Source organism: Triticum urartu, chromosome 5A, assembly GCF_056163025.1.
Source record: "Triticum urartu cultivar PI428250 chromosome 5A, HENAU_Tu73, whole genome shotgun sequence".
Lineage (NCBI taxonomy): Eukaryota > Viridiplantae > Streptophyta > Magnoliopsida > Poales > Poaceae > Triticum > Triticum urartu.
In genome coordinates this window covers 50,779,575-50,806,605 of record NC_141877.1, presented here as the reverse complement: position 1 = coordinate 50,806,605, position 27,031 = coordinate 50,779,575, and positions in this window count along the sequence as shown.

Below are 27,031 nucleotides of genomic sequence, written 5' to 3'. Positions count from 1 at the left end.
GTGATGTTTATCTTTTATGCATCTTATTTTGCTTAGTACGGCGGTAGCATTATAAGTTGATCCCTCACTAAAATTTCAAGGTATAAGTGTTCTCCCCGAGTATGCACCATTGCGAAAGTTCTTCGTGCTGAGACACCACGTGATGATCGGGTGTGATAGCCTCTACGTTCAAATACAACGGGTGCAAGCCAGTTTTGCCCACGCAGAATACTCGGGTTAAACTTGACGAGCCTAGCATATATAGATATGGCCTCGGAACACTGGAGACCGAAAGGTCGAACGTGAATCATATAGTAGATATGATCAAAATAGTGATGTTCACCATTGAAGACTACTCCATCTCACATGATGATCGGACATGGTTTAGTTGATTTGGATCACGTATCATTTAGATGACTAGAGGGATGTCTATCTAAGTGGGAGTTCTTAAGTAATATGATTAATTGAACTTAATTTATCATGGACTTACTCCTGATAGTTTTTTTGCATATCTATGTTGTATATCAATGGCCCGTGCTACCGTTCCTTTGAATTTTAATGTGTTCCTAGAGAAAGCTAAGTTGAAAGATGATGGTAGCAACTACACAGACTGGGTCCGTAACTTGAGGATTATCCTCATTGCTGCACAGAAGAATTATGTCCTTGATGCACTGCTAGGTGCAAGGCCTGCCGCAGGAGCAGAAGCTGATGTTGTGAACGCCTGGCAAGCTCGATCTGATGACTACTCGTTAGTTCAGTGTGCCATGCTTTACGGCTTAGAATCGGGACTTTAAAGACGTTTTGAACGTCATGGACCGTATGAGATGTTCCAGGAGTTGAAGTTGATATTTCAAGGAAATGCCCGAGTTGAGAGATATGAAGTCTCCAACAAGTTCTATAGCTGCAAGATGGAGGAGAACAGTTCTTTTAGTGAGCACATACTCAGAATGTCTGGGTACCATAATCACTTGACTCAGCTGGGAGTTAATCTTCCAGATGATTGTATCATTGACAGAGTTCTTCAATCACTGCCACCAATCTACAAAGGCTTCGTGGTGAACTACAATATGCAAGGGATGGGACAGACTATTCTTGAGCTTTTCGCGATGCTAAAGGCCGTGGAGGTAGAAATCAAGAAGGAGCATCAAGTGTTGATGGTTAACAAGACCACTAGTTTCAAGAAAAAGGGCAAGGGTAAAAAGAAGGGGAACTTCAAGAAGAATGACAAGCAAGTTGTCACTCCCGGGAAGAAACCTAAAGATGGACCCAAGCCTGAAACTGAGACTGGAAGCAGAACTGCCCCAAGTATTTGGCGGACAAGAAGGATGGCAAAGTGAGCAAAGGTATATTTGATATACATGTTATTGGTGTGTTCCTTACTAATTCTCGTAGTAGTGCCTGGGTATTTGATACCGGTTCGTTTGCTCATATTTGTAACTCGAAGCAGGGACTATGGACTAAACGAAGATTGGCTAAGAATGAGGTGACGATGCACGTTGGAAATGGTTCCAAGGTTGATGTAATCGCCGTTGGCACGCTACCTCTACATCTACCATTGGGATTAGTTTTAGACCTGAATAATTGTTATTTGGTGCCAGCGTTGAGCATGAACATTATATCTGGATCTTGTTTAGTGCGAGACGGTTATTTCATTTAAATCGGAGAATAATGGTTGTTCTATTTATATGAGTAATATCTTTTATGGTCATGCACCCTTGAAGAGTGGTCTATTTCTATTGAATCTTGATCGTGATGATACACATATTCATAATATTGATGCCAAAAGATGCAAAGTTGATAATGATAGTGCAACTTATTTGTGGCACTACCGTTTGGGTCATATCGGTGTAAAGCGCATGAAGAAACTCCATAAAGATGGACTTTTGGAATCACTTCAATATGAATCATTTGATACTTGCGAACCATGCCTTATGGGCAAGATGACTAAAACTCCGTTCTCCAGAACAATGCAATGAGCTAGTGACTTATTGGAAATAATACATACTAATGTATGCGGTCCAATGAGTTTTGATGCTCGTGGCGGGGATGTTTCCCCGGCAGAACAGCTCCGCCGGAGCCCTAGATTGGTTTCGCCAAGGTTCCGCCTCGTGGCGACGGTGTTTCGTCCTGAAAGCTTGCTTATGATTTTTTTTTCCAGGGTAAAAGACGTCATATAGCAGAAGATGGTCACCGGAAGGCTGCCAGGGGGCCCATGAGGCAGGGGGCTCGCCCAGGGGGTAGGGTGCGCCCCTCACCCTCGTGGACGGTGGGTGGCCCCCCTCTAGAACTTCTTCCGCTCAATATTTTTTATTAATTCCAAAAATGACTTTCGTGAAGTTTCAGGAATTTTGGAGTTGTGCAGAATAGGTCTCTAATATTTGCTCCTTTTCCAGCCCAGAATTCCAGCTGCCGGCATTCTCCCTCTTCATGTAAACCTTGTAAAATAAGAGATAATAGGCATAAGTATTGTGACATAACGTGTAATAACAGCCCATAATGCAATAAATATCGATATAAAAGCATGATGCAAAAGAGACGTATCAACTCCCCCAAGCTTAGACCTCGCTTGTCCTCAAGCGGAAGCCGATATCGAAAAATATGTCCACATGTTTAGAGATAGAGGTGTCGATAAAATAAAATACGGACATGAGGGCATCATGATTGTTCTTATAACAGCAACATATATATATATATATATTGTCATATGATTTCTTATGCTAAAGTAACAATCTATTCACAATGTCAAGTATGAATTAGAAACTTCATTGAAAACTAACAAACTATGATCTTGGTCATTAAAGCAATTGCAATTTATCATAACACCGAAAAGAGTCAATATAAGAGCTTTTCAGCAAGTCCACATACTCAATTATCATTTAGTCTTTCACAATTGCTAACACTCGCGCAATATTATGGGTATGGAGTTTTAATCGAACACAGAGAAAGATAGGGGCTTATAGTGTTGCCTCCCAACCTTTTACCTCTAGGGTAATGTCAACAATAATAGTTCATGCTAACTTACATCCAATTGGATATATATATATATATCAGGATCTTTCCAACACAAGGTGCTTGCCAAAGGATAAAATGTAAATAGGAAAGGTGAAGATCACCATGACTCTTGGATAATGTATAAGACAAGAATAAAAGATAGGCCCTTCGCAGAGGGAAGCAGAGGTTGTCATGTGCTTTTATGGTTGGATGCACGAAATCTTAATGCAAAAGAACGTCACTTTATATTGCCACTTGTGATACGAACCTTTATTATGCAGTATGTCACTTTTATTGCTTCCATATCACAAGATCGTATAAAGCTTATTTTATCCACACTAATAAGTCATACATATTTAGAGAGCAATTTTTATTGCATGCAACATGACAACTTACTTGAAGGATCTTACTCGATCCATACATAGATATGGTGGACTCTCATGGCAAAACTGGGTTTAAGTATATTTGGAAGCACAAGTAGTATCTCTACTTGGTGGAAAGAATTTGGCTAGCATGAGGGGGAAAGGCAAGCTCAACATGTTGGATGATCCATGACAATATACTTTATTTCGGATATGAGAAAACATAACCCATTACGTTATCTTCCTTGTCCAACATCAACTCTTTAGAATGTCATATTTTAATGAGTGCTCACAATCATAAAAGATGTCCAAGATAGTATATTTATATGTGAGAACCTCTCTTTCTTTATTACTTCCTATTAATTGCAATGATGACCAAAACTATGTTTGTCAACTCTCAACAACTTTTATTCATCGTACTCTTTATATGCGAAGTCATTACTCTCCATAAGATCAATATGATCTCTTTTATTTCTTTTTATTCTTTCTTTTATTCCCTCAAGATCATAGCAAGATAGCAAAGCCCTTGTCTCAACAGTAATCTTTATTATATATGGCTCACGGACTCGATTACATAGAGGGATCATAAAGCAAAACTCAAAACTAGATCATACTAAAAACTTTATTCTACTAGATCAAGATATTACTAAAAGGATTGAACTAAGAAAAACGGTAAAGATAGGAGTGTGATGGTGATACGATACTGGGGCACCTCCCCCAAGCTTGGCAGTTGCCAAGGGGAGTGCCCATACCCATGTGATTATGTCTCTTTCTTCGGAGGTGGTGATGATGGAGTTGTTGATGATGTAGGCTTGTCGTCCGTCTTCCAAAGCATAGGCTCACCATCATAGAAGGATGATCGAGTCTCTAGGATCCTCAAATCTGCAGCCAAACTCATCCTCTTTAATCTATATTCATACTCACAGTTTTGGTTTTGCAGGTCATAGATCTGGGCTTGGAGGTGCTCGATTTTCTCATGAAGCTTGAAGATGGTCTCCCCAATGTTCTTGGCATCCAGCTTGTGGTTGTTGGTGAACTCCACGATCATCATCTGGTTGGCGTTGAGTCTGCGTTCCACCATCCCTTGGCACTTGAAAACTTATTGTTCCATTGCTTTGAGTCTTGTCTCCATGCTTCCGGTCCTTCTTGGTCCCTCAACATCGTGGATGTGTAGCACCCCCTCACGCATCTCAATGGTTTGAGGGTGTTGCAGCACCTTCGCGAGGTAGGGGTTGATGACCTTCTCGAAAAACTTGTCCTTCGGGGCGCTTGAAGACGTCATGGTGATCTAGATCTGTCAGAAAAACAGCTCGAAACAAAGACAGAAGATATTTGCGTGATACGGTGGTCAAAACCTTCAGGAGATTATATAATGAATTTTTACCGACCAAAAGAAGTATCGTGCAAGAAAACGGAGTCCGGAGAGCACCCGAGGTGCCCACGAGGCAAGGGGCGCGCCCATGGGGTAAGGCGCGCCCTCCACCCTCGTGGATGCCTCGTGTCCTTCCCGGACTACTTCTTATTTTCCTATTTTCTTAAATATTCCAAAATGGAGAAAAATTGCTATTAGAACTGTTTTGGAGTCGGTTTACTTACCATACCACATACCTATTCCTTTTCGGATTCTGAAACATTCTGGAAAGTGTCCCTTATGTATTCCTCCGGGGTTACGGTTTCAATAACATTAGTTTCAACATTTATGGGATTACCTGAGATATAATGTTTGATCCTTTGACCATTCACCACCTTCGGACTTGTGCCTTCGAAGTTGTTGATTTTTATGGCACCGGAACCATAGACTCCTCGATAACGTAAGGGCGTTCCCATTTAGAGAGAAGTTTTCCTACAAAAAATCTTAAACGATAGTTGTATAGCAACACATAATCACCTACATTAAACTCACGCTTTTGTATCCTTTTGTCATGCCATCTTTTAACTTTTTCTTTAAAGAGTTTGGCATTCTCATAAGCCTGGGTTCTACATTCATCAAGTGAGCTAATGTCAAATAACCTCTTCTCACCGGCAAGTTTGAAATCATAATTGAGCTCTTTAATGGCCCAATATGCCTTATGTTCTAGTTCGAGAGGTAAGTGGCATGCTTTTCCATAGACCATTTTATATGGAGACATACCCATAGGATTTTTATATGTAGTTCTATAAGCCCATAATGCATCATCAAGTTTCTTGGACCAATTCTTTCTAGATCTATTAATAATCTTTTGCAAAATTAATTTAAGCTCTCTATTACTCAATTCTACTTGACCACTAGACTGTGGGTGATATGGAGATGCAATTCTATGATTAACATCATACTTAGCAAGCATTTTACGAAAAGCACCATGAATAAAATGTGAACCACCATCAGTCATTAGGTATCTAGGGACTCCAAACCTCGGAAAAATAACTTCTTTAAGCATCTTAATAGAAGTGTTATGATCAGCACTACTAGTTTGAATAGTTTCTACCCACTTAGTAACATAATCAACAGCAACTAAAATATGTGTATACCCATTAGAGGAAGGAAATGGTCCCATATAATCAAAGCCCCAAACATCAAATGGTTCAATAACAAGTGAATAATTCATAGGAATTTCTTGACGTCTACTAATATTACCAATTCTTTGACATTCATCACAAGACAAGACAAACTTACGGGCATCCTTGAAGAGAGTAGGCCTATAAAGACCGGATTGCAATACCTTATGCGCAGTCCTATCTCCAGCGTGGTGTCCTCCATAAGCCTCGAAGTGACACTTGCGTAGGATATGTTCCTGTTCATGCCCAGGTACACAACGTCTAATAACACCATCTACTCCTTCTTTATAAAGGTGTGGGTCATCCCAGAAGTAATGTCTTAAATCATAGCAGAACTTTTTCTTTTGCTGGTATGTGAAACTAGGTGGTATAAATTTAGCAACAATGTAATTAGCATAATCAGCATACCATGGATCAGTACGAGAAGCATTTATGATAGCTAATTGTTCATCAGGAAAGCTATCATCAATAGGTAGTGGGTCATCAAGAACATTCTCTAACCTAGACAAGTTGTCTGCAACGGGGTTCTCAGCTCCCTTTCTATCAATAATATGCAAATCAAATTCTTGTAGTAGGAGAACCCATCTAATAAGTCTAGGTTTAGCATCTTTCTTTTCCATAAGATATTTAATAGCAGCATGATCAGTGTGAACAGTTACTTTAGAATCAACAATATAAGGTCTAAAATTATCACAAGCAAATACAACTGCTAAAAATTCTTTTTCAGTAGTAGCATAATTTCTCTGGGCACTCTCTAGAGTTTTACTAGCATATTGAATAACATTTAGTTTCTTATCAACTCTTTGTCCTAGAACAGCACCTACAGCATAATCACTAGCATCACACATAATTTCAGAGGGTAAATTCCAATTAGGTGGCTGAACAATAGGTGCAGAAATCAAAGCTTTCTTAAGTATTTCAAATGCTTCTACACAATCATCATCGAAGACAAAAGGAATATCTATTTGTAAGAGATTAGTCAGAGGCCTAGAAATTTTAGAGAAGTCCTTAATGAACCTCCTATAAAAACCGGCATGACCAAGGAAACTTCTTATACCTTTAATGTCCTTGGGACACGACATCTTTTCAATAGCATCAACTTTAGCTTTATCAACTTCAATACCTCTTTCAGAAATTTTATGCCCCAAGACAATGCCTTAATTAACCATAAAGTGGCACTTCTCCCGATTCAAGACAAGACTAGTATCTTTGCATCTCTGCAAAACTCGATCAAGGTTGCTCAAGCAATCATCAAAAGAAGATCCATAAACAGAGAAATCATCCATGAAAACCTCAACAATTTTTTTGACAAATGTTAGAGAATATAGCCATCATGCATCTTTGAAAGGTAGCAGGTGCATTACATAAACCAAAAGGCATACGTCTATAAGCAAAAGTACCGAAAGGGCAAGTAAAAGTGGTCTTTTCCTGATCCTCCGCTGACATAGGTATTTGAGAGAAACCAGAGTAACCACCTAGAAAGCAAAAATGTGTATGTTTTGATAATCTTTCTAGCATTTGATCAATAAAAGGCAAAGGGTAATGATCCTTTTTAGTAGCTTTATTTAATTTGCGGAAATCAATTACCATCCTATAACCTGTAACAATTCTTTGTGGGATCAATTCATCTTTATCATTAGGAACGACAGTAATACCTCCCTTCTTTGGGACACAATGGACAGGACTTACCCACTGACTATCAGCAATGGGATAAATTATACCTGCCTCCAGGAGCTTTAGTATTTCTTTCTTACTACTTCTTTCATCTTAGGATTTAACCGTCGTTGGTGATCAATAACTGGTTTGGCGTCTTTCTCCAATTTTATTTTGTGTTGGCATAGAGTGGAACTAATGCCCTTAAGATCATCAAGAGTATATCCAATAGCAGCACGGTGCTTCTTCAGAGTTTTCAATAATTTCTCCTCTTCCTGCTTAGCACTAATAATAACAGGATATATCTTCTTTTCATCAAGATAAGCATATTTAAGAGTATCAGGTAATGGTTTAAGCTCAAACACGAGATCACCCTTGGCTGGTGGAGGATCCCCTAGAATTTCAATAGGCAAGTTGTGTTTCAAAATAGGTCCCTGTTTAAAGAATACTTCATCTATCTCCCTTCTTTCATTCATAAACATATCATTTTCATGGTCTAGTAAATATTGTTCTAAAGGATCATTAGGAGGCACGGCAATAGAAGCAAGACCAATAATTTCATCCTTACTAGGCAATTCTTTATCATGGGGTTGTTTACGAACTTTAGCAAAATTAAACTCATGAGACATATCCCCCAAACCAATAGTAACAATATCCTTTTCGCAGTCTATCTTAGCATTAACAGTATTCAAGAAGGGTCTACCAAATATAATGGGACAAAAGCTATCTTGTGGGGAACGAAGAACAAGAAAATCAGCAGGATATTTAACTTTCCCACACAAGACTTCAACATCTCTAAAATCCCAACTGGTGAAATAGTATCTCTATTGGCAAGCTTAATTGTAACATAATTTCTTCTATCTCAGCAGGTGCAATATCATGCATAATTTCTTTGTATAAGGAATGAGGTATTGCACTAGCACTAGCACCCATATCACATAAGCCATGATAACAATGATCTCCTATTTTAACAGAAATAACAGGCATGCCAACAACAGGTCTATGTTTATTCTTAGTATCTGGTCTAGCAATTCTAGCAGCTTCATCACAGAAGTAAATAACATGCCCATCAATATTATCAGCCAAGAGATCTTTAACCATAGCAATACTAGTTTCAACTTTAATTTCTCACGTAGTGTAGGTGTTCTAGTATTACTCTTACGAACCACAATTGAAGCTTTAGCATGATCCTTTATCCTAACAGGAAAAGGTGGTTTCTCAATATAGGTAGTAGGAACAATAGGATCATTATAAGTGATAGTATTTTCTTCAACTTTGATAGGTGCAACTACTTTTACTTCAGTGGGAGGATTATATTTAAACCACTTCTCCTTAGGGAGGTCAACATGGGTAGCAAATGATTCACAGAAAGAAGCTACTATCTCAGAGTCAAGTCCATATTTAGTGCTAAATTCATGAAAAGCATCGGTATCCATAAAAGATTTAACACAATCAAACTTAGGTGTCATACCTGACTCCTTACCTTCGTCGAGATCCCAATCTTCAGAGTTGTGTTTAATTCTTTCCAATAAATCCCATCTAAATTCAATAGTCTTCATCATAAAAGAGCCAGTACAAGAAGTATCGAGCATGGAGCGATTGTTGAGAGAAAGTCGAGCATAAAATTTTGAATAATCATTTCTCTTGAGAGCTCACGATTAGGGCATGAATATAACATTGACTTAAGCCTCCCCCAAGCTTGAGCGATGCTTTCTCCTTCACGAGGCCAAAAATTATATATGTAATTACGATCACGATGAACAAGATGCATAGGATAAAACTTCTGATGAAATTCCAATTTCAATCGGTTGTAGTTCCATGATCCCATATCATCATAGAGCCTAAACCATGTCAATGCCTCTCCCTTCAAAGATAAAGGGAAGACCTTCTTCTTGACAACATCATCAGGCATACCTGCAAGATTAAATAATCCACAAACTTCATCCACATAGATTAGGTGCAAATCGGGATGCAATGTTCCATCTCCTGTAAAAGGATTAGCTAGCAGTTTCTCTATCATACCCGAAGGAATTTCAAAGTAAACATTTTCAGTAGGTTCAGTAGGTTGAGGAGAAACTCTTTCCTCTACTGTTCGGGGTGAAGATACCCCGAACAAGCCCCTCAAAGGATTATGTTCCATAGTAACAACTGACAGTAAATTTCAGCACACTATATAAATTTTTCCTTACCAAGTTCCACTTACCAAAGGCGCTTCACTCCCCGGCAATGGCGCCAGAAAAGAGTCTTGATGACCCACAAGTGTAGGGGATCTATCGTAGTCCTTTTGATAAGTAAGAGTGTCGAACCCAACAAGGAGTAGAAGGAAATGACAAGCGGTTTTCAGTAAGGTATTCTCTGCAAGCACTGAAATTATCGGTAATAGATAGTTCTGTGATAAGGTAATTTGTAACGGGTAACAAGCAATGAAAGTAAATAAAGTGCAGAAAGATGGACCAATCCTTTTTGTAGAAAAGGACAAGCCTGGACAAATTCTTATATAGAGAAAAGCGCTCCCAAGGACACATGGGACTTATCGTCAAGCTAGTTTTCATCACGCTCATATGATTCGCGTTTGTTACTTTGATAATTTGATATGTGGGTTGACCGGTGCTTGGGTACTACCCGTCCTTGGACAAGCATCCCACTTATGATTAACCCCTATTGCAAGCATCCGCAACTACAAAAGAAGTATTAAGGTAAACCTAACCATAGCATGAAACATATGGATCCAAATCAGCCCCTTACGAAGCAACGCATAAACTAGGGTTTAAGCTTCTGTCACTCTAGCAACCCATCATCTACTTATTACTTCCCAATGCCTTCCCCTAGGCCCAAATAATGGTGAAGTGTCATGTAGTCGACGTTCACATAACACCACTAGAGGAAAGACAACATACATCTTATCAAAATATCGAATGAATACCAAATTCACATGACTACTTATAGCAAGACTTCACCCATGTCCTCAGGAACAAACGTAACTACTCACAAATCATATTCATGTTCATAATCAGAGGGGTATTAATGTGCATTAAGGATCTGAACATATGATCTTCCACCGAATAAACCAACTAGCATCAACTACAAGGAGTAATCAACACTACTAGCAACCCACAGGTACCAATCTAAGGTTTTGAGACAAAGATTGAATACAAGAGATGAACTAGGGTTTGAGAGGAGATGGTGCTGGTGAAGATGTTGATGGATATTGACCCCCTCCCGATGAGAGGATCATTGGTGATGACGATGGTGATGAATTCCCCCTCTCGGGGGGATGTTTCCCTGGCAGAACAGCTCTGCCGGAGCCCTAGATTGGTTCCACCAAGGTTCCGCCTCGTGGCGGCGGTGTTTCGTCCCGAAAGCTTCCTTATGATTTTTTCCAGGGTAAAAGACTTCATATAGCAGAAGATGGTCACCAGAAGGCTGCTACGGGGCCCACGAGGCAGGGGGCGCGCCCAGGCGGTAAGGCGCGGCTCCCACCCTCGTGGACGGTGGGTGGCCCCCCTCTGGAACTTCTTCCGCTCAATATTTTTTACTAATTCCAAAAATGACTTTCATGGAGTTTTAGGACTTTTGGAGTTGTGCAGAATAGGTCTCTAACATTTGCTCCTTTTCCAGCCCAGAATTCCAGCTGCCGACATTCTCCCTCTTCATGTAAACCTTGTAAAATAAGAGAGAATAGGCATAAGTATTGTGACATAACGTGTAATAACAGCCCATAATGCAATAAATATCGATATAAAAGCATGGTGCAAAATGGACGCATCATTGGGCCATAGTGGAGAGGAGTTCTACCTCTTGAGCTTGTGTTGGTTTTTCCCTTGAAGAGGAAAGGGTGATGCAGCAAAGTAGCGTAAGTATTTCCCTCGGTTTTGAGAACCAAGGTATCAATCCAGTAGGAGACGACGCACAAGTCACCTACTACCTACACAAATAATCAAGAACCTTGCAACCAATGCGATAAAGGGGTTGTCAATCCCTTCACAGTCACTCGCAAAAGTGAGATCTAATAAAGATAGTAAAGTAAATATTTTTGGTATTTTTGTTGTATAGATTGGAAAGTAAAGATTGCAAGATAGTAAACGAGATGCGATATAATGGAAAAGAGATGCAATATAATATAAAAGAGACCCAGGGGCCATAGGTTTCACTAGTGGCTTCTCTCAAGATAGCATGTATTACGGTGGGTGAACAAATTACTGCCGAGCAATTGATAGAAAAGCGCATAGTTATGAAGATATCTAAGGCAATGATCATGAATATCGGCATCACGTCCGTGTCAAGTAGACCGGAACGATTCTGCATCTACTACTATTACTCCACACATCGACCGCTATCCAGCATGTCTAGAGTTTTAAGTTCATAAGAACGGAGTAACGCATTAAGCAAGATGACATGATGTAGAGGGATAAACTCAAGCAATATGATATAAACCCCATCTTTTTATCCTCGATGGAAACAATGCAATACGTGCCTTGCTGCCCTACTGTCACTGGAAAGGACACCGCAAGATTGAACCCAAATCTAAGCACTTCTCCCATTGCAAGAAAGATCAATCTAGTAGGCCAAACTAAACCGATAATTCGAAGAGACTTGCAAAGATATCAAATCATGCATATAAGAATTCAAAGAAGAACCAAATAATATTCATAGATAATCTTGTTCATAAATCCATAATTAATCGGATCTCAGCAAACACACCGCAAAAGAGTATTACATCGAATAGATCTCCTAGAACATCGAGAACTTTGTATTGAGAATCAAAGAGAGAGAAGAAGCCATCTAGCTAATAATTATGGACCCAAAGGTCTATGGTAAACTACTCACGCTTCATCAGAGAGGCAATGGTGTTGATGTAGAAGCCCTCCGTAACCGATTCCCCCTCTAGCAGATCGCCGGAAAAGGCCCCAAGATGGGATCTCATGGGTATAGAAGGTTGCGTCAGTGGAAAAGTTGTTTCATGGCTCCCCCTGATGTTTCTAGGGTATAAGAGTATATATAGGCGAAAGAAGTACGTCGGCGGACCTATGAGGGGCCCACGAGGGTGGGGGCGTGCCTACCCCCCTAGGCGCGCCCTCCTGCCTCGTGGACGCCTCGTGGCGTTTCTGACTTCAACTCCAAGTCTTCTGGTTTGCTTTCGGTCCAAGAAAGATCATCATGAAGGTTTCATTCCATTTGGACTCCGTTTGGTATTCCTTTTCTGCAAAACTCTAAAATAGGCAAAAAAACAAAAACTGGCATTGGTCCTCCGGTTAATAGGTTAGTCCCAAAAATAATATAAAAGAGCATATTAAAGCCCATTAAACATCCAAAATAGATAATATAATAGCATGGAACAATCAAAAATTATAGATATGTTGGGGACGTATCAAGCATCCCCAAGCTTAATTCCTGCTCGTCCTCAAGTAGGTAAATGATAAAAACAGAATTTTTTATGTGGAATGCTACCTAACATATTTATCAATGTAATTTTCTTTATTGTGGCATGAATGTTCAGATCCGAAAGATTCAAGACAAAAGTTTAATATTTACATAAAAACAATAATACTTCAAGCATACTAACAAAGCAATCATGTATTCTCAAAATAACATGGCCAAAGAAAGCTATCCCAACAAAATCATATGGTCTGGTTGTGCTCTATCTTCATCACACAAAGTATTTAATCATGCACAACCCCGATGACAAGCCAAGCAATTGTTTCATACTTTTGATGTTCTCAAACTTTTTCAATCTTCACGCAATACATGAGCGTGAGCCATGGACATAGCACTATGGGTGGAATAGAATGGTGGTTGTGGAGAAGACAAAAAGGAGGAAGATAGTCTCACATCAACTAGGCGTATCAACGGGCTATGGAGATGTCCATCAATAGATATCAATGTGAGTGAGTAGGGATTGTCATGCAACGGATGCACTAGAGCTATAAGTGTATGAAAGCTCAACAAGAAACTAAGTGGGTGTGCATCCAACTTGCTTGTTCACGAAGACCTAGGGCATTTTTCAAGAAGCCCATCATTGGAATATACAAGCCAAGTTCTATAATGAAAATTCCCACTATTAAATGAAAGTGACAACATAGGAGACTCTCTATCATGAAGATCATGGTGCTACTTTGAAGCACAAGTGTGGTAAAAGGACAGTAGCATTGCCCCTTCTCTCTTTTTCTCTCATTTTTTTATTTGGGCCTTTTCTCTTTTTTATGGCCTCTTTTTCTCTTTTTTTATTTAATCTGGAGTCTCATCCCGACTTGTGGGGGGGTCATAGTCTCCATCATCCTTTCCTCACCGGGACAATGCTCTAATAATAAAGATCATCACACTTTTATTTACTTACAACTCAAGAATTACAACTCAATACTTAGAACAAAATATGACTCTATGTGAATGCCTCCGGCGGTGTACCGGGATGTGCAATGATTCAAGAGTGACATGTATGAAAAATTATGAACGGTGGCTTTGCCACAAATATGATGTCAACTACATGATCATGCGAGGCAATATGACAATGATGGAGCATGTCATAATAAACGGAACGGTGGAAAGTTGTATGGCAATATATCTCGGAATGACTATGGAAATGCCATAGTAGGTAGGTATGGTGGCTATTTTGAGGAAGGTATATGGTGGGTGTATGGTACCGGCGAAAGTTGTGCGGTACTAGAGAGGCTAGCAATGGTGGAAGGGTGAGAGTGTGTATAATCCATGGACTCAACATTAGTCATAAAGAACTCACATACTTATTGCAAAAATCTATTAGTAATCGAAACGAAGTACTACGCACATGCTCCTAGGGGGATAGATTGGTAGGAAAACACCATCACTCGTCCCCGACCGACACTCATAAGTAAGACAATCAATAAATAAATCATGCTCCAACTTCATCACATAACGGTTCACCATACGTGCATGCTATGGGAATCACAAACTTTAACACAGGTATCTCTCAAATTCACAATTACTCAACTATCATGACTCTAATATTACCATCTTCATATCTCAAAACAATCATAAAGAATCAAACTTCTGATAGTATTCAATGCACTTTATATGAAAGTTTTTATTATACCCATCTTGGATGCCCATCATATTAGGACTAATTTTATAACCAAAGAAAATTACCATGTTGTTCTAAAAGACTCTCAAAATATAAGTGAAGCATTAGAGATCAATAATTTCTATAAAATAAAAACCACCACCGTGCTCTTACTATATAAATGTGGCTATTTCTGTTTAGATGTGGTTTTTGCTCCCATTTAGTAATAAATTCATCTAGTTTCTGTTCCAAAGGTTCTACTTGGCACAAACACTAATTAAAACATAAAACCACATCTAAACAGAAGCTAGATGAATTTATTACTAAATGGGAGCAAAAAGCAAATAACAAAAATAAAATTGGGTTGCCTCCCAACAAGCGCTATCGTTTAACGCCCCTAGCTAGGCATAAAAACGCGAATAGATCTAGGTATTGCCATCTTTGGTATGCAATCCATAAGTGGCTCTCATAATAGATTCATAAGGCAATTTAATTTTCTTCCTAGGAAAGTGTTCCATGCCTTTCCTTGATGGAAATTGGAATCTAATATTTCCTTCTTTCATATCAATAATTGCACCAATCGTTCTAAGGAAAGGTCTACCAAGAACAATAGGACATGTAGGATTGCAATCTATATCAAGAACAATGAAATCTAGGGGCACATAATTCCTATTTGGAACAATAAGGACATCATTAATCCTTCGCATAGGTTTCTTAATGGTGGAATCCGCAAGATGCAAATTTAAAGAACAATCATCAAATTCACGGAAACCTAGCACATCACACAACGTTTTTGGAATCTTGGAAACACTAGCACCCAAATCACACAAAGCATAACATTCATAATATTTAATCTTAATTTTAATAGTAGGTTCCCACTCATCATAAAGTTTTCTAGGGATAGAAACTTCTAGTTCAAGCTTTTCTTCGTAAGATTGCATCAAAGCATCAACGATATGTTTAGTAAAAGCTTTATTTTGATTATAAGCATGAGGAGAATTTAACACGGATTGCAACAAGGAAATACAATATATTAAAAAAAATTATCATAATTAAATCCCTTGAAATCCGAAATAGTGGGTTCATTGCTATGTAAAGTTTTGACCTCTTCAATCCCACTTTTATCAAGTTTTGCATCTAGATCTAAAAATTCTGAATCATTGGGACGCCTTTTAACTAAAGTTGACTCATCTCTAGTCCCATCTTTATCAAGATTCATATTGGAAAACAAAGATTTAATAGGAGTCACATCAACCACTTTTAGATCTTCATCATTATTATGTAGGTCTTCCGGTTTAGCAGCCATCTTATTAACTAAGGTCGCTTGTTTATCCGAAATTTGGCCTACTAAATTTTCAAGATGAGCAAACTGATATTTCAAACCATAAAATTCCTTAGTCATATCATCGAGCTCTTTATTCATGTACTCCATAAAACTTTTTTGTTCTTTAAACTCGTTTCTGAAGAAAATATTGTGCTCAAATTGCAGACATAAAGTTCTAACGTTGTTTTCAATTTCTTCCAACCTCCTAAGGTGAGGATCAACAATTTTTGGCAAAGACATCAAAGCAAACAGGCACACCAACACACAAGCACACAAGAAGCAAACGAAAAGAGGCGAACGGAAGAGGAGCGAAGAAAAGGAAAACGTTTTCGAAAATTGTTTTAGAAGTGGGGGAGAGGAAAGCGAGAGGCGAATGGCAAATAATGTAATGCGAGGGAGAAGAGTTTATGATGTGTACTTGGTATGGCTTGACTTGGCATAGATCTCCCCGGCAACGGCGCCAGAAATCCTTCTTGCTACCTCTTGAGCTTGCGTTGGTTTTTCCCTTCAAGAGGAAAGGGTGATGCAGCAAAGTAGCATAAGTATTTCCCTCAGTTTTGAGAACCAAGGTATCAATCCAATAGGAGACGACACACAAGTCACCTAGTACCCACACAAACAATCAAGAACCTTGCAACCAACGTGATAAAGGGGTTGTCAATCCCTTCACGGTCACTCGCAAAAGTGAGATCTAATAAAGATAGTAAAGTAAATATTTTTGGTATTTTTGTTGTATAGATTGGAAAGTAAAGATTGCAAGATAGTAAACGAGATGCGATATAATGGAAAAGAGATGTAATATAATAGAAAAGAGACCTGGGGGCCATAGGTTTCACTAGTGGCTTCTCTCAAGATAGCATGTATTATGGTGGGTGAACAAATTACTGCCGAGCAATTGATAGAAAAGCGCATAGTTATGAAGATATCTAAGGCAATGATCATGAATATAGGCATCACGTCCATGTCAAGTAGACCGAAACGATTCTGCATCTACTACTATTACTCCACACATCGACCGCTATCCAGCATGCATCTAGAGTAGTAAGTTCATAAGAATGGAGTAACGCATTAAGCAAGATGACATGATGTAGAGGGATAAACTCAAGCAATATGATATAAACCCCATCTTTTTATCCTCGATGGCAACAATACAATACATGCCTTGCTGCCCCTACTGTCACTGGGAAAGGACACCGCAAGATTGAACCCAAAGCTAAGCACTTCTCCCATTGCAAGAAAGATCAATCTAGCAGGCCAAACTAAATCGATAATTCGAAGAGACTCGCAAAGATATCAAAGCATGCATATAAGAATTCAGAGAAGAACCAAATAATATTCATAGATAATCTTGTTCATAAATCCACAATTAACCGGATCTCGGCAAACACACCGCAAAAGAGTATTACATCGAATAGATCTCCATGAGGAGAACTTTGTATTGAGAATCAAAGAGAGAGAAGAAGCCATCTAGCTAATAACTATGGACCCGAAGGTCTGTGGTAAACTACTCATGCTTCATCGGAGAGGCAATGGTGTTGATGTAGAAGCCCTCCACGATCGATTCCCCCTCCGGCAGATTGCCGGAAAAGGCCCCAAGATGGGATCTCACGGGTACAAAAGATTGTGTCGGTGGAAAAGTGGTTTCATGGCTCCCCTGATGTTTTTAGGGTATAAGAGTATATATAGGTGAAAGAAGTACGTCGGTGGAGCTATGAGGGGCCCATGAGGGTGGGGGGCGTGTCTACCCCCTAGGTGTGCCCTCCTGCCTCGTGGCGTTTCTGACTTCAACTCCAAGTCTTCTGGTTTGCTTTTGGTCCAAGAAAGATCATCGCGAAGGTTTCATTCCGTTTGGACTCCATTTGGTATTCCTTTTCTGCACAACTCTAAAATAGACAAAAAAACAGAAACTGGCACTGGTCCTCCGGTTAATAGGTTAGTCCCAAATATAATATAAAAGAGCATATTAAATCCCATTAAACATCCAAAACAGATAATATAATAGCATGGAACAATCAAAAATTATAGATACGTTGGAGACGTATCAAGGAGGAGGCAGGCCGCAAGAGGTGCCCCCCCCAAGGGAGTCCGAATTGGACAAGGGAGAGGGGGCGTGGCCCCCCTTTCCTTCTCCCTCTCCCTCTCTTTCCCTCTTCCCCCTCCGTTGGAAAGGAAGGGGCGACTAGGATTGGGAATCCTAGTAGGACTCCCCCCCCACTTGGCGCACCCCAAGGGTCGGCCTCCTTCCCTCTCCTCCTTTATATACGGGGGAAGGGGGCACCCCAAAGGACAACAGTTGTTTTAGCCGTGTGCGGTGCCCCCTCCTCCGTTTACTCCTCCAGTTATATTGTTGTAGTGCTTAGGCAAAGCCCTGCGCGGATAACATCACCAACACCGTCACCACGCCGTCGTGCTGACGGAACTCATCGACTCCTTCGTGCCTTTACTGGATCAAGAGTTCGAGGGATGTCATCGAGCTGAACGTGTGCAAAACTCGGAGGTGCCGTATGTTCAGTACTTAATCGGTTGATTCGAGAAGACATTCGACTACATCAACCGCGTTAAGTTAACGCTTCCGCTTTCGGTCTACGAGGGTACGTGGACACACTCTCCCCCTCTCGTTGCTATGCATCTCCTAGATAGATCTTGCGTGAGAGTAGGAATTTTTTTGAAATTGCATGCTACGTTTTCGAACACTGTTCCCCTCCTCTCCTCCTCCTCCCCCCTCCCACCCGCGCCCCAACACCGCCGCCCACGCTCTCCGGCCGCCCGCTCTCCGACCTCCCGTAGTGAGCTCCGGCTGCCTTGGCCCCTTCCCCTGCGACGCTGCGCGCCTCCCCTGCCCTGCCTCACCCCTGCTCTCTGCTGCCGCCGCGCCGCCCCTGCCTACACCGCCCCTGCCTTGCACAGCATCAAGTTAGAATTTGCAAAGATTTTGCAGAAGTTAGAATTTTTTATGTGTATGTATGTTCATATGCATATATGTATGTGTATATATGTGTGTGTCTATGTATATATGTATGTGTATATATGTGTGTATGTATATAGCATTTTTTGGTCCATGTATATATGTATGTGTATGTATGGATGAATGGATGGATATGGATGGATGTATATATGTAGAAAATGTTCATATGATTTTTTTTGTTCATATATATGATGATTTTTTGTTCATACATGATCATATGATGTTTTTTCTGTTAATAGATAATCATATATATGATGTTTTTTTGTTCATATGTATGCATGGATGTGGATGGATGGATGGATGTATATAGAAAATGATCATATGATGTTTCTTTATTCATAGAATATTTTTTTGTTCATAGAAATTAGTTAAAATTTACTAAGTTACTAAGTTAAAATGTTCATATATTGAAAATGAGTTAAAATGTTACTTACTCCCGGTACGCTCGCCCGACCAACTCTCAAGGGCCACCCAAAACCTAGAAGAAAGAGCGACGTCCCTGCAGATCTACCCCCTCCTCGATAACTTCGACATGAGGGGGGACGTCGGACATGCATGAGAGAGAGGCGAACCGCTCATCGGACATGTCATGTGGATTTTTTTTGTCCATATAGAAAACTCCGATGACTTCGACATGAAGGGGGACGTCGATCAACCCCCTCTCGCCCAACCAACTCTCGAGTCCACCCAAACCGGCACTGAAAAAGCGTTGTCGAGGCCACCCCAAACCCTATAAGAGTTGTCGAGGCCACTTCCCCCAAACCCTAGAAGCATTGTCGAGGCCACCCCAAACCCTAGAAGCGTTGTCGAGGCCATCGTACCGACTTGTCAAGGCCACCCAAATTTACCAAGTTAAAAGAGCGTTGTCGAGGCCACCCCAAACCCTAGAAGTGTTGTCGAGGCCACCCAAATTTACCAAGTCTCTAGGCCACCCAAACCCTAGAAGAAAGAGCGTTGCCGATCTACCCCCTCCCTGCATAGCGATTATTTTTTGCAGAGTGTCCTCTCCTGAAAGTATAACCCCGGCCTAATAACTTCGACATGAGGGGGGATGTCCCTAGTAGAAAAAGGACCTTTTGTCCCGGTTTATAAGGGCCTTTAGTCCCGGTTCTGGAACCGGGACTAAAGGGTCGTTACTAAAACCTCCCCCTTTAGTCCCGGTTCTTACACGAACCGGGACTAAAGGCCGTCCACGTGGCCGCTGTCTGGAGCTCCACCTTTAGTCCCGGTTGGTAACACCAACCGGGACTAAAGGTATTTTTACGAATTTTTTTGAATTTTTTTTTTAAAAAAATTGGAATTTTTTTGAATTTTTTTCGATTTTCAAATTTCTGAATTATTTTCCAATTTAATCTCTAATCACCCCTCATCATTGCTCAATTTAACCTCTAATCTCTAATCACCCATCATCATTCCAAATCATCTAACTTCCCGGCCGGTCACCCATCCTCTCACTACTCCAGCCTGAGCACGCTTAACTTTCGGGTTCTATTCCCCCTCGTTCCCAAGTCTGCACTTGTTGTTTTCGTGACAATATATAGTAAGATGTCAATCCTATTAACCCTCAGGAGTTTAGCTTGAGCATGAAGTCACACGTTTCACTGTTTGAGTTTGAATCTATTATTCTAAAAAACAATAATTATTTAGTAACACTAATATTTCTTCAATAAGTAGTTTGACCATAGTTTGACCAAATTTGACCAAAATTCAAAAAATTGAAATAATTATTTAGTAACACCAATATTCTTGAATAATTATGTAGTAACACTAATATTTCTTGAATAAGTAGTTTGACCATAGTTTAACCATAGTTTGACCACAGTTTGACCAGATTTGACCAAAATTCTAAAAAATTGTAATAATATTTAGTAACACTAATATTATTGAAAAATTATTTAGTAACACTAATACTTCTTGAATAAGTAGTTTGACCAAAGTTTGACCTGTTTTAACCAAAATTCAAAAAAATTGAAATTTGAGCATAACTTTTTTTCCTTTTAGAATTTGAGGATCTAAAAATTTGCAAACAGGCCGTACGCTGTCAAAATCGGATGCGGATTTTCGTGCTGAACATTTTGATATATTATACGTTTTTTCTGACATCGTATGCAAAAGTTATAGCCGTTTTACATTTTCCCTACACTTTTTGCAAAACATGTCCAAATTTAAGTTTTTAAATTTTCCTAACTAGTACATGTAGTAACATAACTACATCTGGAAGGATTTTAATTTTTGAAGTTTTTATCATTTTCTTTTGCTTTTTACATAACTGAAAAGGCGATCCACGGGGGGGTAGAGTTTGAAAATGGGACCATTAGTACCGGTTCGTGGCACCAACCGGTAGTAAAGGTGCCACGAACCGGTACCTTTAGTACCGGTTGGTGCCACGAACCGGTACTAATGGGCATCGCACCCTTTAGTCCTGGTTCATGGCACCAACCGGGACTAAAGGTCCCATATGAACCGGGACTAATGCTTGTACGGTGCCCTAGCCCCTCGAACCGGGACTAATGCTCACATTAGACCCGGTTCATAATGCAACCGGGATTAATGCTCTTTCTGGCCGAACCAAAGCCCTGTTTTCTACTAGTGGTCGGACATGCATGAGAGAGGCGGTCCACAACTAATCCATTGCTCATATATGCATATGATTCCTTGTTGCGATTAGCTAGGTCTATGTTTGCCACTAATTAATCCATCTCTCATGTTTGTATATTGCCATGCATGTTGTAATATTTGCAGAAACTATGGAAAGAGACTACAAACAAGAACAATTGTTGGGGGATATAATCCTCGCTGGAGGTGATCCCTTGTCGTTTCACAATGACACCGATGGGCAGGAAGGAGAGGATGACGGCTCCGGTGATCCAACAATGGAGGAGGAAGGAGATCATGATGATGGCTCCAGTCACCGAATGGAGGAGGGAGCTGTTGCAAAGTCTGGCGAGGTATATACATTAATTAAGCCTGTGCTGACTTGATGCATTAATTGTTTTGGTATGTACATATATTAACACTTCTTTCTTCTTTTATAGCCCTCCGAATCGAGCCAAACTTCCGTAAGGAGACGAGGCCCGATGAAAAGATTGCGCCGAGATGAAAAGTTCAGGATCACAGAAATCGCGAATGATGGCCAACCGATTGCTCCCAATCAGACCAAGGACGCATTTGTACATCAGTGCGGACCTATTGTTAGGGACATGGTCCCGATCAGCGTCCAGCAATGGAATAAGAATAATGACGACCCTAAAGTTTTGTATGTTCAGGATAGACTGAAAGGTGATCTTTGGACCTCTCCAATGACAAATTTCAGCCTACCGCCAAAGGAGGATCTGAATAACCCAGTTATAGAGCCAAAGGTCAAGAAGTTTGCTATTAAGAAGATGGCAGATCTATTCAGGAACTGGAATAAAGTGTTGAACACAAAGTTTGTCGACAAAGGGAAGACTCCAGAATTCACCGGCCGATATGAGAAGATAAGAGATCACTAGCCCGCATTTGTGGCGTACAAGCAATCGGATAAGGGTAAGAAAAGGTCAGTGACAAACAAGAAAATGCTGCAAAGAAGAAGGATCACGATCACACGGGGTCAGGTGGCTACTACAAAGCTCGGCCGTTGTGGGACAAAGTTGAGCAAGACCTGCTTGCTAAAGGGGTCCAACCAGTGACATTGAATTGGCCAGATCATTCAAGGACTTGGTTGTTCGGGGTTGGGGGAACTTTGGACCTAGAAACAGGGGAGTGTCATTGGACGGAGGAGCAACTTGCAATACCCATCAAGAAGCTTCAGAAATATATCAAGGTAGCGCAAGAAGGGACGTTCATTCCCGACAGAGAGAAGGATGAGCTGACAGAGGCCCTCGGGAATCCTGAGCACCCTGGACGAACAGGAGGCACACCAGGCTCCATTCCGTGGGTGGTTGGGTTTCCCGATAGTGGTGGTTACAGAACCCGAGAAAGAAAGAGGAAAAGGAAGTGAGCAAAATGCAGAAGCTCAATGCAAGACTAGCAAAGCTAGAGGAACTTGCAGCTACCGGCCAACCATCTCAGCGGCATGAAGATTCTTGCTTCGACGATGCCCCAGAAGCTACCCCACCATATCAGCGGAGAAGCAGTGTGGCTTCCACGGAGCTCGTTCAGCCTGATTTCACGGCTCCTTGCTACCCCGTGGATACTATCATGGAGGCTCAACATTGCGAGCTAATGACGAAATGGCAGAGCTAGACTTTGAAGGCGGTTGTCGGCTCTGTTGCACCTCCTCAAGCTAACAGAACTTTTCATTATCGTTCGATTCCACATGGCTATGCTATTGTGACGGTGGATGAAATAATGGAGGGATTTGAGGAGCTGGAGATTGACTACCCTACAGGTGAAGGGGAGAATCATCTGGTGAATGCTTTAAGGAGTACCTGTCTATGGAGGAAGGAGTACATCAAGCTTCCAAACTGGACGCCCCCTCCTCCTCCTCCTCTGGCGAGTCAGGGCACTCCGCCTCCTCCTCCGACGAGTGATCAGGGCACTCCGCCTCCTCCGGCAGGTGACGGCACTCCGGCTCCTCCTCTGCCTCCTCCGGCGTGTCGGATCACTCCGCCTCCTCCGGTGCGTGAGGGCACTCTGGCTCCTCCTCCGCCTCCTCCGGCGTGTCAGCGGACTCCGCCGCGTCAGCAACGGCGAAAGAGAGACGCCGCCACTCCAGCTGCTAGTAGTACAAGCAGAGGCGGGAAGCAATTCAAATATGGTCCATGTCTCAAGGCTCCAGAAAAGTTACCATATGAGAGGACCGACAAGGAAAACACGGACATCTGTGCTGCCCAAGTGAGGGACCATTTTGCACGGAAACCTCCACCTCGGAAGGAAATGTTAGATCCAGTGAAAGTGAAGCGCACTCTGAATGCCCTTAAGCGACCACCACCGCCTCCGCCGCAATCCAACTATGAGCGCATTATTGAAAGGGCATATAAGGAAGCGCAAAGGTCAGGAAGTACTTCCAGTGATGCAAGATTAGCACAACGAAGAAGTGGGAAAACAATTCCCCATCTCAGCGAACAGGCGAAGCAATCGTGCCCCCCACTCAAGGTGTCTAGCGATATCACCGCTAATCATCTGGGGCTAGTGCCCGGTACCAATCCTACTGATTACCTGAGTGATGATGTACAGTTTGAAATGTTAGAGGTAGATATCTTTAGATATGAGGACGGGAAGCCTCTCGTCAAACCTGATCATCCTCCTCTAACAATGATGATGCGAAGATTGCATGAATGGTACATGGATACCTACAAGTCTGGGACTCGGAAGGATAGTTTGATGCTGGGAATTAAAGAGGAGCACGACCTCGTTGGAACTGAGGTGTTGCCTGTTCAATTTGTGGAGTTATTCCAGTTATACAATCAAGATGCCCTCGACAAACAACTCATGACTTGCTACTGTCTATAAGTATTACTTCTGTAATTAAGTCTTTATAGCTCAGCTCTTTCACTGCATGTATATAATTATCCTCACTATACTATGCATATTGCAGATCATCGAATGCAAAAAAGCACAAATCTGTGACATTGGGTTCATTAACCCAAATACCATAAATGAATGGTCAGTTCAAAACAGAGTCGAAGATACTGAGGACAACTTGCTACCATCGTTACTTCAAAATCAAAACAAAGGGAAAATACTCTTTCCTTACAACTTTAAGTGAGTGTTACTGTCTTGTGCATATTTCGTTTTGCTTACTCGAGGGGGGCGCCTCTCCCTGGCCGCCGGCCTTATAGGGAAGGAAAGGGGGCGCCTAAGGCAAGGGAGTCGCTGGCCTCCTCTTGCCTTCTCCTCCACCCACAAGAAAGGAAAGGGGGGCGCGGCCAGTGCAGGAGCCCAGCGCAGCCGCCGACCCTCTTGGGGGCACCCTAGGCTGCCTCCCCTCCTCCTCCCAACTATATATATGAGAGCAGGGAGAGGGGCAACACACACCACGATCCTCAAGCCGTGTGTGGCGCCCCGTCTCCCTCTAGTTCTAGTTCCTCCTCCGTCCATGTCCGTTGTGCTTGGTGAAGCCCTATGGATAGTTTCACTGCCACCGTCACCACGCCGTCGTGCTGCCAGAACTCATCTACTACTTCACCCGTCTTGCTGGATCAAGAAGGTGAGGACGTCATCGAGCTGAATGTGTGCTGAACGCGGAGGTGTCGTGCGTTCGGTACTTGATCGGGCAGATCATGAAGGTGTACAACTACATCAACCGCATTGATAAACGCTTCTGCTTAACGGTCTACGAGGGTATGTAGACACACTCTCCCCTCTCGTAGCTATGCATCTCCATGGATAGATCTTGCGTGTGCGTAGAAATTTTTTGTTTTCCATGCAACGTTCCCCAACAGTGGCATCATGAGCCAGGTCTATGTGTAGATGATATGCACGAGTAGAACACAAAGGAGTTGTTGGTGCTGATGTTCATACTGCTTACCACCAACTTCTTATTTTGATTCAGCGGTATTGTGGGATGGAGCGGCCCGGACCAACATTACATGTCCACATACATGAGACCGGTTCCCCCGACTGACATGCAACCTGTTTTGCATAAAAGTGGTTGGCCGGTGTCTGTTTCTCCTACTTTAGTTGAATCGAATTTGACTACGGCCGGTCCTTGAAGAAGGTTAAAACAGAAAATTTGATAATCATCGTTGTGGTTTTGTGTAGGTAAGAACGGTTCTTGCTAGTTGCCCGTAGCAGCCACGTAGATATGATCAAAATAGAGATGTTCACCATTGATGACTACCCGATCTCACGTGATGATCAGACATGGGTTAGTTGATTTGGATCATGTATCACTTAGATAACTTGAGGGATGTTAATTTAAGTGGGAGTTCATTAGTAATTTGATTAATTGAACTTAATTTATCATGAGCTAGTCTTAATAGTTTTTGAATATCTATGTTGTAGATCAATGGCTTGTGTTATCGTTCCCTTGAATTTTAATGCGTTCCTAGAGAAAGCTAAGTTGAAAGATGATGGTAGCAACTACACGGACTGGGTCCGTAACTTGAGGATTATCCTCATTGATGCACAGAAGAATTATGTCCTTGATGCACCGCTAGGTAACCCACCCGCTCCCGCTAATCTAGATGTTGTGAACGCCTGGCAAACTCGGACTGATGACTACTCGCTAGTTCAGTGTGCCATGCTTTATGGCCTAGAACCGGGACTTCAAAGACGTTTTGAACACCACAGAGCATATGAGATGTTCCAAGATCTGAAGTTGATATTTCAAGGTAATGCCCGGGTTGAGAGATATGAAGTCTCCAACAAGTTCTATAGTTGTAAGATGGAGGAGAACAGTTTTGTCAGTGAACACATACTCAGAATGTCTGGGTACCACAACCACTTGACTCAGTTGGGAATTGATCTTCCAGCTGAGAGTGTTATTGACGGAGTTCTTCAGTCACTGCCACCAAGATATAAAGGCTTTGTGATGAACTATAATATGCACGGGATGGAGAAAACAATTATCGATCTCTTCGCAATGCTTAAGGCCGCGGAGGTAGAAATCAAGAAGGAGCATCAAGTGTTGATGGTTAACAAGACCACTAGTTTCAAGAAAAATGTCAAGGGAAAGAAAGCGAACTTCAAGAAGAATGGCAAGAAAATTGCTACTCCCGTGAAGAAGCCCAAAGCTGGACCCAAGCCTGAAACTGAGTGCTTCTACTACAAGGGAAATGGTCACTGGAAGCAGAACTACCCCAAAATATTTAGCGGATAAGAAGGATGGCAAAGTGAACAAAGGTATATTTGATATACATCTTATTGATGTGTTCCTTACTAATGCTCATAGTAGTGTCTGGGTATTTGATACCGGTTCGGTTGCTCATATTTGTAACTCGAAATAAGAGCTACGGAATAAATGAAGATTGGCTAAGGACGAGGTGACGATGCGCGTCGGGAATGGTTCCAAGGTCGATGTGATCGCCGTCGGCACGCTACCTCTACATCTACCTTCGGGATTAGTTTTAGACCTCAATAATTGTTATTTGGTGCCAGCGTTGAGCATGAACATTATATCTGGATCTTGTTTATTGTGATATGATTATTCATTTAAGTCAGAGAATAATGGTTGTTCTATTTATATGAGTAATATCTTTTATGGTCATGCACCTGTGACAAATGGTCTGTTCTTGTTGAATCTCAATCGTAGTGATACACATATT